We start from the raw sequence: 15,074 nt of genomic DNA on the forward strand, positions 1-15,074 counted from the left end.
TTAAAAATTAGCCTGCTATCTTTGGTCAAACATTTAATTAACTCACCCCTCATGCCTTGGCAGAGCCAGACCAAATGATTTTAAGGGCCATATACCGATGACATGAAGGATGAAATACAAATTAACATATGAGGACTGCTGCCAAAAATTTGGTGTACAAAAGCACTGTTGATTACAATCACATAAAGGTAATATGGCATTCTAAACAAAGAATACAAAATGGACATATAAAGAAAAGGAGTCTGATAGAATAGCAAACTGATGGGTCATTTTCTTTCCCAACTACTGTTACTACAACCTCGTTCTTAAAAGATTTTAAATACTATCACGTTTAAATAGCATTTTTTTTGTCTTATTTATTTTTTAGTTTTAGTTTTATTCATATTGAATAAAGAACCAGAATAAGAGAATGGTTGTAAATAGCTAGAGGTATCATGGTTCCTTATCTAACATGCTTTAACTATGTCTGACCAGTCCTGCTGGTTTGCAACAATTCGAGACTGGAACAAAGGCCAGATGTCCCCAAGCCATTGACCCTTCATCTATCCTAATGTTGGCTGAACTTTAATTATCTGCATACCACCATCAAAATGTTTCCAGTGTGTCAAGTGTCTATATCATTATTTAATATGTATGTTCCTCAACTCATTTATTTTATTTTTTTACAGAAAGGAGGGGAGAGGAATAGAGAATTAGAAACATCAATGAGAGAGAAACATCGATCAGCTGCCTCCTGCACACCTCCCACTGGGGATGTGCCCACAACCAAGGCACATGCCCTTGACCAGAATCGAACCTGGGACCCTTCAGTCCGCAGGACGCCACCGTATCCACTGATCCACACCTGTCAGGGCAACTCATTTTTTTTAAACACACACCTCTCATCCCATCCCCCTTTTTAATTTGGTTAAATCTTATATAATAAAAGGCTAATATGCAAATTGGCCAAATGGCGGAATGACTGGTCACCTATGATGCGCACTGACCACCAGGGGGCAGACGCTCAACACAGGAGCTGCCTCTGGTGGTCAGTGCACTCCCTCAGGGGAGCATCACTCAGCCAGAAGCTGAGCTCTCGGTGGTGGCAGGAGCCTCTTCTGCCTCCGTAGCAGCACCAAGGATGTCCTACTGACTGCGAGAGGGTACAGGCCTGGTGAGGAATATCCCCCCCGCCCCCCCCCCCCGCCAAGTGGACAAATTTCCTGCACCAGCGCCCTAGTAAACACATAACATTTACCATTTTAACCCTTTCTAAATTTATAGTTCAGTGACAGTAAGAATATTCACATTGTTGTACAACCTTCACCACTCTCCCTTTCCAGAACTATGTGCCCATTAAATAATTCCCCGTTCCTATTCCCCCTAGTCCCTGATAACCACCATTCTTTCTGTCTCTATGGATTTGCCTATTCTAGGAATCTCATAAGTGTTATCACAATAATTGTCTTTTTTACTAGTCTCAACAAAGACTGCCTTATTTCACTTATTTCAAGCTTCATCCATGTTGTAGCCTTTATCAGAATTTCAAAACTCATCTTAAAAAAAAATTTTCACTTTAAACTATAAAACCTGCAAAACCACCAATTTGACATATTAGGTTATACATTTTCCTAAGCAGCCTTATGATTTCTAAGTATAATTAAAATGTTCACCTAAATACAAATTAAAGACCTTTCCTAAATCACTAGTATGTCTTCACTCTTTAGAAAACATTACTACCTTTGGGATTGCTTACCATAAGACAACACTACTGCAGATTAAAGGCAAATACAATATGACTAAATTAATTAAAGTGTAAGACAAAAATTAATTAACTTTCACTCTTAGACATTCTTATATTGAGATTTTTCAATAGAAAAATAATCACTTCTAGGTTTATTTTATTATTAGTCAAAGATTATTCACACACACACACACACACACACACACACACACACACACACTGAGTGGCCAGATTATTATGACCACCCTATTAGTACTTCATTGGGCCACCTTCTGCCTTCAATATTGGGGCGAATTCTTCTTGGCATTGACTCCACGAGATGTGGAAAGGTGATGTGAGGAATCTGACAGCATGCCTGATGAATAGCCTGTCCAGTTCAGTGAGATTGGATGGTTGTGGAACCAGCTGCCTGATGGCTCTTTTAACTTGGTCCCACAAATGCGTAATTGGATTTTGATCGGGTGATTGTGGGGGCCACCTAAGCAAGGTAAAGTCTCCCTCACGTTCTTGAAACCACTCCTGCACAGTGTGAGCTCCATGGCATGGCGCATTGTCTTATTGGAGGAAGCCATATCCATTGGGATACACCATCAACATGATAGGATGAACTTGATCAGCAACGATACTTAGTTATGTTGTGCTATTCAGACGTAGTTCCACACGAATCAAAGGGCCCAAATCATGCCAGGAAAACATTCCCCAAACCATAACACTGCCACACTAGCTTGAAGGGTTGTACTCATGCAGTGGGGTGCATGCTTCCATGCTGTTTCTGCAAAATTCTCACTCTGCCATCTGCATGATGCAACTGGAAACGTGATTCATCGGATCACATGACTTTTTTCCAACGCTCGACTGTCTAAACCTTGTGTTCCTGTGCAAAATGGAGACGTTTTATCTTGGTAACTGCAGACAGAAAAGGTGTTCGAACAGGCCTTTGGCTTCCATATCCCATACGATGCAGTGAACGGCTAATTTGCCTACAAATGTCAGTTATATATGTGTGTATATACACTTAGTGTGTGTGTGTGTGTGTGTGTGTGTGTGTATATATATATATATATATATATATATATATATATATATACACACATACATACATACACACACACACATACATACAGACACACACAAAATGAAACCACATTCAGGTACAAGGTATGTGCCTGAAGTCCAACAATTTAAATATCCTGAAATTTCATAAAGAACATTATGGGGCTGTGGGGTGGGGGGACTTCACTTTAGTTAGAAGTGAATACAGTTTGACAACTGCCCCGGCTGGGTGGCTAAGTTGGTTGAAGCATCCTCCAGCACACCAAGTTTGTTTCCTGGTCAGAGCACACGCCTAGGTTTCAGGTTTGATCCCTGGTCGGGCACATATGGGAGGAAACTGATATCTCTTTCTCTCTCCCTCTCCCAGTAATCCCACTTCTAGGACTATTTCCCAAGAAACCAGAAACACCAATCAGAAAGGATATATGCACCCCTATGTTCATAGCTGCACAATTTACAATAGCTAAGATTTGGAAACAACCTAAGTGCCCATCAGCAGATGAGTGGATTAAAAAACTGTTGTACATCTACACGATGGAATACTACACTGCTATAAAAAAAGAAGGAACTTTTACCGTTTGCAACAGCATGGATGGAACTGGAGAGCATTATGCTAAGTGAAATAAGCCAGTTGGAGAAAGATAAATATCACATCATCTCACTCATATGTGGGATATAATGATCAACATAATTTGATGGACAAGAATAGATCCAGAGACAAATGGCAGGGGGGAGAGGTGTTTAGAGATCAACCAAAGGACTTGTATGCATGCGTAGTAGCATAACCAATGGACACAGACACTGGGGCAGTGGGGGCCTGCCCGGGGTGGGAATGGCTGGGGGGAGGGAGGGGTCAATGAGGGGAAAAGGAGACATATGTAAAACTTTAGACAACAAATAAATACAATAAAATATTGGTTAACTTAAGAGTGTGTAAATTACTAGCCCATGGTGGTTCTGCTAGCTTAGAGAGGCCAGAGAAGGGTGGCCAAGTTCTGGAGAAAAATTGTGTTGCTCTGGTAAACCACGCGCCTCTCCCCCTTTTTTGTCGTTTTTAAGCTTGTATTCCACGTTACATAACTGTAGAGCTGTCAGGTCAAATTTTGTCAAGCACTTTATTCTCTGCCCATGAGATAAACCAAAAGGCCTAACTAGATTCTACATGAATGAGAAAGCTTAATGTTGCCTTCAGTGAACTCATCAGAAATGTACACAGAATGGACAATGAAGTGTAAAAAGTGTCCAAATTAATTAACAAATTAAGCAAAGGATATGCTCATCAATCCTGGCTAACTTATACAAAAACATACTCAGACCGCTTCCTTATGTAAGAGTTCTAAGAAATGCATCAGCTATTTTACATCCATCTTTTCATAAATTCACTTTTTCTGAAAAATTATCTATTTGAAAGAATGACTCCTTTCTCTCTCCCTCTCTCTCTCTTTCTCTCTCCTCACCAGAAGGTATTTTTCCCACTAATTTCCAAAGAGAGTGGAAGAGAAAAAGAAGGTGGGGAGAGAGATACACGGATTGGTAGCCTCCTGCATGAGCCCTCACCAGGGCTGGGGAAGCTGCTACCGAGGTACAAGGTATATGCCCTTGACCAGGAATTGAACCCAAGGTCCTTAGATCCGCAGGGCAGGCTGATGCTCCAACTGAGCCAAATGGGCCAGAACAGAATCACTACACTTAACAAGAAAATATGAAAACAAATCAGAAAAATAATTCCTATCATTGTGATTTATTCCCTATGTGATGTTAATTACAAGATGTCAACACTACTCTTAAAAAGGGGGAACATATTTTATAAGTTCAGTTCCTAAATTATTTCAAGATTCTTATACATTATTGCTATTATTTAAGGGCTTTAGGGGAAAGGTTAGATTTTAAAAATCTGGAAATGTTGGAACTGAAAAAGTTCTTAGAAAACAAATAATTATCTTAACCAACCCAAGTCATGATTTTACCTCTCCTGATGGCTTCCCCAACACGGAAAATATAGGTTGGGTATCCAGGCAACATAATCGTCAATGCTCTCAACCTTGTACACAAAAAGCCTGTTTCTGCCGAAACCGGTTTGGCTCAGTGGTAGAGCGTCAGTCTGCGGACTGAAAGGTCCCAGGTTCGATTCCGGTCAGGGGCATGTACATTGGATGCGGGCACGTCCCCGGTAGGGGGTGTGCAAGAGGCAGCTGGTGGGTATTTCTCTCTCATCGACGTTTCTAGCTTTCTATCTCTCTCCCTTCCTCTCTGTAAAAAATCAATATCCTTAATAATAATAATTTTTAAAAAAGCCTGTTTCTGAACTTTATTATGATTCTTCTCCTGATTCCTCTCTTTTCTTTTCTTTTTTCTTTTCTTTTCTTTTCTTTTCTTTTCTTTTCTCCCTACCATCACTTCCTTTCTTAACTAATTAGCTCCTGTACTACATCAGTTCAATGGATCTCTATCTTACTTAGCTTCTTACTTCCTCTATCCCTGTCCTACACAAGGCCCTAAATGAACTTCATTTAACTTTTTGCTCCATTACCCATAAACTTGTGGGCAGGTCCTTAACCATATGTAATCAAATCTAGATTAATCCTTCTCCCCATTCACAGATGAGTTTTTTAGTACAACAAAAATGAAACCACTGAACAGACTGCTACGATGATCAAATCTCAGGTGGGCTCAACACTGCTCAAAAATTCTTTTGGTCTTCTGGGAAATGAAAAAGATTTCATTACATATGGTTAAGGACTGCCCACAAGTTTATGGGTAATGGAGCAAAAAGTTAAATGGAGTTCATACCTGCTGCCTGTTTTATTTCAAGTAGAAGCCCAAATCATCTTTTGAAGTTACCAACACTAAGCCCACAACAGTATCTGTACTTCATGACCCAGATTATTGAATCCTGTTCATAATCCCACAGGAGCAGTTTACAAACTCAGGAAAGCAGTTTGCAAACTAAGAATTATTTAAATGAACACACCATAAAATTTTTTCCATTTCAACATTAGACAATCTAAAATGCATGTGTGTTTTTTTTTTTTTAACGTGGTTCATCATATAATAGATCTGATTTTATAGTGCTTTATTCAAGTTAACATGGATTTGGTACAGTAAACTTCAAGGACACAGCAATCTAAACAATATGCACATTTTTACAGATAACTTTAACACACAGTATCACAGAGGCTAACCTCTTTTAGAACCCTGAAGAAAAACTGATGTTTTTGTTTTAAAGGACATACATCTAGCTCGAAACAAAGCAAAAACAAAGCAAAACTTGGGTGCTTGATTTTCACATAATGTTTAGGAAATATTCCCTAATATTCTCACTACACAACTACATGTAACCAGGGGCCGCCAGTATCATATCAACTGAAAAAACCAGAGGCTAGCCATTCTCTTTCCTTTCAGGCCCACTCCAACTCTGCGCTTCCAGCTGTGGCCCATACACTTGCTCTTGCAAACTCAGGTGGGTTTGCTTACCCAGATCAAGTAAAAATTATTTTCTTCTCTCTCATTGGCAGCCTTCCTATATGACTTCAATACAAATTTACTAAGCAAATGAATAAATAATTCATGACTGAACAAAAATTTGTAAGGTGGGGGTTAAAGGTGGGTGGAGTGATTGAGCAGAAGGGAAAAAAAAAAGAGAGAGAAAGAACTCATGGACCTGGCAACAGTATGGTGACTGATGGGTGAGGGTGGGGATTTGGTGAAGGAGGGCATAGCGGGTACACATGGTGATGGGAAATAAACACAAGGAAGCACTGCCACCGAGGAAAGACGTGTAAAGCTCTGCTGCTAGATGAAAAGCAATAGACTGCCTTTCAACAGGCAGAGATAGAGGGGAATATGAAAACATAAGCCAGAAAGCATGCTGAGGATGGCAAGTAGTTGGATTTACCAAGAGAATTAAGGGAAGTGTGTGAAGGTAAGTAGTGGAAGGAACGCTAGAAAAATAAACTGAGGACAGAACATCAAAGGCCAAGAAAACAGTATGGTTTTACGAACCAATGTCACTCCAATAAATTCAATTTAAAAGGTCAAGAATACAAACTAAGAGTCGGGACTTTATTTGATACTCAAGTAGGATTCAATTTAAGGAAAGAGACTTTCAAGGCTATGTTTCAAGGCAATTTAACCAACAGTGTACAGATCTGTGCACCGGGCCTAATAATAGGATGGATTAATAGGAAGAACTGAAAGGAGACAAGCTGAGAAACTCTTATGATAAATATCTTGTGCGTACTTCTTTCAATATACTTATCATGACAATACGACTTATTTTTCTTCATCTTTCTATCCTAACAGGCTCAGACTCCAGGGAAGCATAATCCATTTTTTCCAAACATAAAAAGTAGGGATGTGTCAAAAGATCTGTGACGTCTCTCCTAACTAATAACTTACGTGTCTACACTTGAAATAATTTACAAAGAGGTGGTATCATCAAAAATTAATTTACAATCATTTCTTAAAACTCAGAATGCTTTATGATCACACACCTACCATTTATTGCTGGATTAACTTGCACCAGATATTATGCTCAGCATTCTACAATATTATCTCATTTATTCTTCAAAATGACCCTATGAGGCAAATATTCTTTTTTTTTTCTTATATTTTTACTAGAGGCCCGGTGCACAGATTCGTTCAATGAGTGCGGGACGAAGGGGCTCTCAGCCTAGCCTGCACCCACTGGCAGTCCGGGACCCCTTGGGGGATGTCCGCCTGCCTGCTTAGGCCCAATTCTCTCAGGCCTAAGCTGGCAGTCAGACATCCTGCTTATAGTCCAGGGCTCTCACAGTCCGGGACCCCTCACTCCTTGCTGCCTGCCTGCAGTGCAGATGAGAGAGGCTCTCACCACCACTACTGTGCTCGCTGACCATTAGCCCGACTTCTGGCTAAGCAGTGCTCCTGCACATTGACCACCAGAGGACAGCTCCTGCATTGAGCGTCTGACCCCTGGTGGTTAGTGCATATCATAGCGACCAGTTGTTCCACTGTTCAGTCAATTTGCATATTAGGGTTTTATTATATAGAATAGGATTGGTGTTTAGAGAGAGAGACATCAATATGGGAGAAACACTAACTGGCTATCTCCTGCACATCCCCTACTGGGGACTGAGCCTGCAACCTGGGCATGCAACCTGACCAGGAATTGAATTCACAACCTTTCAGTGCATGGGACAATGCTCAACCAACCAAGCACAATGGCAGGGCTGAGGCAGGCATTCCTAAACACATGCTCACAATGAGGAGCCTTGGGTGTGGAGAGGTTAAGTGAGTTACCCAAGTTCAGCCAGCTAGTATGTGGTAGTCAGGCTCTAACTCTAACCAATCTGTCTAGCGAGGGATTTATCCTGGTGGTCAGTTTCCCAGGTCAGGAAAGCCATGATGCATCAGATTATACAATTATCATAGAATATATCAACCTTAGGAGTTAGATTTTTAAGTCTTGTAATATGCATCTGGCCAGTGTCATCCCATGCACCAAGAGGTCACCACTGGTCTGACTCCAGTTCAGGAAATATGCTCTGGTTTTGGGCTCAATCCCCAATAGGGGGCATGAAGGAAGCACCGTGATCAGTTTCTCTCTCATCAATGTCTCTCTCTCTCTCCCACTCTCTCCTCTCTCTCTCTAAAGTCAATAAAAACATATTAAAAAATATTTTGCAATGTCTTCTCTTAAGACTTTAGATGCCCGTTCTAATCACTATGATCCATTTTCTTCAGCATTGTTAAATGGTTACTACACAATACAAAGCTGATTGTCTTAAAGTTGAAAAATAAAAGAGAAACATAAAAACTGATAAAGTAAAATGTCTACCAAATATTTATTGGAGAAATTACTATAAAATGCAGTTAAGGGGGAAAAAATGAATCCACTAACTTGCATTATAGTTGTTTATCCATTACTGAAGACAGAGACAAAGGAAACCTTGAAATTCAGATGATAGTAGACTTGATATGAACCATGAGCAGTCCCTTATATACTAGTAAAATGATGTAGACAATGTAGACAATCTTGATTTGCATCCTTGATTCCCAAATGCCAATCAAAAACAGTACAGGTATTTACAAAAAAAGGAAAAAAAAAGTGGATTCTCTTAGTTCAAACCTGTGTTGTTCAAGGATCACCTGTACTCTTTTACAAAGGAGGAAGGGAACTGAGCCAGAGAGATTAATTACCTTAGAAGTCAGGCCGCTAGAAACAACAAAGCCAGGGTTCAAACCTGCATTATGTCTATTTGGCTTGAACTGGGGAACTACACTGACTTTGCATAACTACTGTTAATGTAAGAATCCGGGTTAGTCCATCAGCAATATCAGGAGCCAATCCAATCTTGAAAGCACTGGCTCTCGTATGTGTAAAAGATTTTAGACTCTCAAATTCCTTATTAGTGCCACATACTACTTTCTCAATCACAGTGGAACAAAAAGTCAAAATTTATTGACTTTTGCTCTGCTCCTATTCATTTCTGAGTGGGATTCTTCCCCGATCATTATACAGATATCACTCCACATCAGGCCTCCAATAACCTCTCAACTCCCCAATCCGGTGGATTATTTTCATTCTTACCCCCCTTTATCTTGACAGGCCAGACAAACTGACCACTTTCTATGGCTTCCAAGTTCCTCTCCTTCATTGGCCAACACTCTCTCCCAATTCTACTGATTAGTAGTTTCCCGCCCCGCCCCCCTCAGTTTCTTTCAGCAACTAAACCCTCTCCTCTGCACAAACCATAAATGTAGCCCCAGCCCCCCAACAATGCAACCTGGCACTTAAAAATAAAATGAAATTTATTAAATGGATTTGTTCCCAACTCATATTTATAAAAATCTTTGTGCATTTATGTTTTATGGAATCTTTAACATTTGAATCCACAATACTTTATAAACTATAACCTCCATGAGGATGGGGTGTATTTGTTTCTGTGCCCCACAACATACTGCAGACACTTCATGTTTATTGAATAAATGAAAGCTATCTTTTGTGTAGCCTCAAACTAACAATTCATTGGTAGAAGTAGTAACAAAAGGGATATTCTTTTTTCAAAAACAAAGTATATGATAAATCAGAAACTTTCTGGCCCAAAGAATGGGTTGGGCTAGATGAGTAGATCCCCTCCTGCAGAGCAGATATATCTGGTATAAAGTCTCATGTAGTAGCTCTAAAATTCAACCAGTCTAATAATTATGGTATGATGTCTCTAGCAAATGATCAGCTTTTTCCCTGATTCCTTTTAAATCATCACACCTTTTCCTTAATAAATTCAACTCTCAGTAATTTCACTGTTGTGGGAAAGAATTGTGAAATACCTTTACTATCAATGAAGCATACCAAATTTAGAATTTAATTTCAGGCTTAAATATACAAAGGATCAGAAGCCTATCGACCTGTAAAAAGAAAATCACCTTAAACACCATCGTGCAACTTCTTCTTTCAATTTAGAATTTTAAAAAATCTGAGAAACAAAAAGAAACATGAAGGTTTTGTTTACTTCCTTACCTAACCAACAGTCCTTTCTACAGAATCCTTACTATTTTTTGAACATCTGCCCTAATAATACCCAATCCTCTTATATTCTCGTTGCCTTTAAAAAGTAAATCTTTTTGCATTTTTAGGCACATGACTGAACATACCACACGTAAGACTTTAAAAGGGTTACGTAGGTAGGAGCTAATGGATAAAAATGTTAGAGAGCCTTTTTTCTTTTCAATTTCTCAATCACTGGTAAAACAATGCTCAAAATTTAAAGCTATGGTAAAGATAAAAAAAAAAACACACACCAAGATCACTTACAAACTCATTAAATACAACAGTACCAACTCTACAAACCTCTCTGATGTGTGTACTAACAGAATCGATGTAAAATGTGTTTGCCTCAGCAGTGAACTTGCCGCACAGAACAATCTCATTCCCCATGGACCTAGCATGGGCCCAATCAGGGCACCTTCCATCTGTAACAATCTCTGCTTACTTAAATTCCCCAAAACATGACTCATCTCTCAATGTGCAAGGTCCCTTTCACCTCCATAATTCTTCCCACAGAACAAACATGTCATTAATGAGAGGCATACCATTTCTTCGAAGGATGGTACATGACATGAATTACTTTGTTTGTAGAAGTCTTCAACGAATCAGAAAAGTTAACAGTAATTTAATTAAGAGGGTAACATTGTACTCTCAAAAGCATCTACTTGTAAAATAATTTTGTTTTCTCCAAATCAGTTAAGCCCTATGTTTGATGCATAGTGTGCCTTTATTACAGAAATGATACCATTTATAATGATTCGAATCCTATTTCAAAGGTCAGACTAATTCAGAACTTTTTGGAATCTAAAGCCCACAGGTAAAGCATTTTACGTTGTAATTACTCATGCAGCAGGATGTTGCTTCTCCTAGAAGATATTTGTAAATTCCCTAAGCCAATCCTCCTCCTAAATTCAAAGAGAGTAGTACAATGTATCAGCTACAAGCTTTCTGTGAAAGACTGTGATGTTTTATCTTTGTTTGCACAGAAGCCTTCACAAATGGACTTCCCAGTTTCCTCTCACCATCTCATTTCCTTGTCCTCTCCCCCTTACTCTCCACACACACACACACACACACACCACCTTAGCCTACATATTAGTCACTAAAAATATTTCCCTCTTGTAGGAGGAAAACAAAATATCGTTTGCAAATATAGCCTGTACATCTTACGTGCAATAAATAAATATGTGCAAGCGGAGGATACACTCATCAAACCTAGATCCATTTTGGCGAATTCCCTCCAGGGCCTACATACGTGTATTATGCAACAGCCACCATTCCAGATTGTAATCCCTGTCCCTGTCCGTGATGCTGTGTGTGGCAAAACACAAATGGCACGACTATAATCCGCTAAAGTACTTACGTACATTCACGACAGAAATTAAAACAACAATTACCAAATTCTCAGGAACCTTGAAAACGACAAATGGAGTAACAAACAGTTCAGAATCACAACTTTTCCCTTCTGGTAGCCCCAATGCCCTCAAAAACCCTCACACGTGAGCATTTTCAATTGAGGTTTTGAAAGGATCTCCCTGAGAGGGGGGAGGGGCGGGCATCAGGTGGTTCTCCTAAAATCCACTCCCTGTAAGGGACCCACCCCAATTTCCAGACGCTGAAAAGCAAATACGATGCTTCCTCATTTCCCCCACAGGATCCGAATGGGAGTGAGTGTGGGCAGATCCCAGGGCCACAAACCATCCATCGGCTCTCCTGGGGCACAGGGCCTAGAAAAATCGCATAGGGGCAGCTAAGAATGAGGACAAAATTGCACTGAGCTGCATTCTGGAAGTGAGGCATCTACACCACACCCAGTCCGGCGGTGGCTAAGGGTCCGGGAGGCGGTCAGAGCATCTCCGGGGACCACCTCCGGGTGCACGGCGCCCAGAGCTCCCGCTCCCCACCTGGCCGGGCCGGGTGCTCCCCAAGCCGGGGATCCACCGGGCGGAGAGGCTCCGGGTGGGGGGCCCCGAGGGGAGGGGGCTCCGCAGGCTCAGGGGGATCCCAACGCCTCCGGGGCGAGCGAAGGGAGGCACCCCCCACAAGATGGTGGCGCCGGCGCACCTGGGGCGCCCCCTCCCCCGGGCCCGGTCCGCCCCGGAGGCCGGCGTGGGCCTGCGCCGGCCCAGCCCGCAAGTGACGGTCGGTCGGTCGGTCGGTCGGCGGGGCCGGACGGGCCGGCAGCTCGGCCTCGGCCCGCGGCCCGGCCGGCACGGGCGGCTCACTCACCTCGGACGCGCCGCCCGCGGGGCCGGGAGCGGAGGAGGCGGGGCCGCGGGAATGAATGGAGCGGCCGGGCCCTGGCTGCCGGGGAGGGTGCGGCCGCCGCCCCTCGGCCCGGGCGCCGGCTCCTGGTCTGCGGGTCGGCCGCAGCCCACCGGGCCCTCCGCCGTGACGCACTCGCCGCCGCGCCTCGAGCTCCGCCGCCGCGCGCGCCGCGCCCCCCGCGTCCCCCCGCCCGCCGCCCGCGCGGCCCTCCCGGCGCCGGGCCGCCCGCCGCCTCCCTCCCTCCCTCCGGCCGCCGCGGGCAGGTGCGCGCGGGCCGCCGGGCCGCGATCCCCGCTCCTCGCCCCTCCCCCGGCCCGGGCAGCGGCTCGGATTAGAGAGTGACCTTGGCTTAGGGACTGGAATAGGGGCGGGGGCGCCGCGGGGCGAGGCGCTGGGCTTGCGCACCCCAACCTGTGCACAGCCCAGAGCGCCCCCCGCCGGCGCCGCCCTCCGGGGATCGGCCCTGGGTGGGTGAGACCGTGCTGGCCTCGGGTCCGGGCTGCGGCCTTCTTCACCCCGCCTCCTCCTCCCCCCTACCCCGCGGCCCCCCGGGAGGGCGCACCCCGCCGCCTCCTCCCTAACCCGCGGCCCCCCGCGAGGGCGCACCGGGAGGGGAGCGGAGCGCCCCGTTCACAGGCTGGGCAAGCCCGAGGGCCTGGACTTCCATCTTGAGCAAACAAGGACCCACCGAATTCCTGCGTCCACCTTTCCTCTTCCACAATCTGGTCCACGCGGACTGACCCCCACCCACCCAGGAGGACGCCGGCCCCACCTCCCTTCCTCCCCTCCCTCCCCTTTCTCCAAGGCTCCTGCCGGCCTGAGCGCCCGAGGCCCTTGGCGAAGGACACCCCATAAGCTCTTAAGGATGTCAAGCATGGGGGATTTCTTGGGAGTAAGGCATGTCATGGGTTTAAATATGTTTAAATATGTCATGGGGTTTAAATATGTCGTGAGGAAGAATATTGTATGTAAGAATGCTAAGACTTCCTTTCCTAGTGCATCAACTCTGGGAAATAAACAGCTCCTCCCGTAAATTGACATTGCTCCTTCCATTCCTAAGAAATATTGAGCAATTGCAATACCAACCTTTTACGAATTTACCTCAAAACAATACTTGTTGATGGAGGTTTATTTGACTCAGGTATATTTTTTAAAAACCCAATAGGCTTTTCTGCCTCAAGTTACTCCTAAGAATTAATTTCACCTGCTACAGGATGCAGCTTTACGTGTTAAAGAAAAACCATTTACTTCCCTCTTTGTTTGAGATACATTAAATCTTGCTTGTGTTTACCCATACTTAGAATCCATGAGCTCTCAGTGGACAAAGAACTAAAAAAAAAAAAAAAATTCTTTATCAGATTGATACATGCTGTAAATCATGACCAAAATATTTTGAAATAGGCTTTGAACCTTTTGTCTGAAAAGTTTTGCAGAAAGTTGTTAAACTTAAAATTAAATATATATATATATATATATATATATATATATATATATATATATATTGTATAAAGCGAAGTGAGAGGCAACAAGCTTTTATTTGAAATCAAAGAATAGCTACTCCAGAAGCACCGATTCAGGGAGAAACCCAAATAGTGTTTCAATTATGGGGTGAAGAAGACAAAGGGTTTTTATGAGAAAAGGAAAAGAAATAATTACATGAATAGAAAGAAGGAATTTCTATTTGTGCTAATAAGCTGTCATTCTGTAGCTGTACATGGCTATTTACTGATTCTGAAAAAATGTCTTTAATTATCAGTCCTCATAGTTAGGAGGTCTGCCTTCTTGTTATTTGCAAACAATTGTTGCCAATTAATGCCAATTTCTCACAGAGAAAAAGATTATTGCTTGGTTTTGTTTCATATGCTTGCTTTATTCTTTTTTTAGCTTACAAGTAGAAGGAAACATGTTAAGAGTTCTTGCATTTTTTAAATATATGTTTTAAGGAGATTGGGGCCATCTTAAGAGAAGCTTGCCACAACACTAGATATTGGAGGTCGCTGGAACAAATGACCCAGAAGAAAGCCCTGAAATTGCAATGGAAAGAGGAATTCCTAATGGCTCGATGATGGCTGTTTTTGCCTGCTAACACATTACCAAGCACTTTATTAATTTTCTTTGTGGAAATTAATCCATTTGATCTTTATAACCATCCTTCGAGGTATTTACTAATGTTATCCCCAGTTTACCTAAGAGGAGACTGAGGCACACAGAGAAACTAAGCAATTTGCCCATAGTCACATAAGCTAATAACCTGGCAGTTTGGCTCAAGGGCACACTCCCTTAACCAGTATACAATACCACCTTTCATGGGCACAATTATTAACTGGTCCACCTAGTATTTCATTACTAGAGGCTCGGTCCCCGGGATTAGTGCACTGATGAGGGGCATGGCCTGTGGGGATCAGCCCACCATGGCAGGGCCACTCATCCCCGTCAGCTGAGCGGCCCTCCCACTGTGGGAGCACATTGAACACCAGAGAGCAACTCCTGTTGGTCAGTGCA

General features: G+C 42.9%; 1 protein-coding gene across 5 annotated transcripts in view; it reads right to left on the reverse strand.

Annotated features, from left to right (window-relative positions):
• Positions 1 to 13,285, reverse strand: part of FAM169A (family with sequence similarity 169 member A) — a 51,848-nt gene extending 38,563 nt beyond the window's left edge. The window contains exon 1 of one of the 5 annotated variants that reach the window (XM_084881370.1): positions 13,261 to 13,285. The gene's annotated coding sequence lies outside the window, so the exon portion shown is untranslated. Of the gene's footprint in view, positions 1 to 11,701; positions 11,797 to 12,115; positions 12,188 to 12,533; positions 12,596 to 13,178 lie in introns of those variants that run through there. The other 4 variants (XM_084881369.1, XM_084881368.1, XM_084881371.1 and 1 more) reach the window with 4 other exon arrangements.
• Positions 13,286 to 15,074: the final 1,789 nt, after the last annotated feature.

The sequence above is a fragment of the Pipistrellus hanaki genome (assembly GCF_964339955.1).
Source record: "Pipistrellus hanaki genome assembly, chromosome: 4".
NCBI lineage: Eukaryota > Metazoa > Chordata > Mammalia > Chiroptera > Vespertilionidae > Pipistrellus > Pipistrellus hanaki.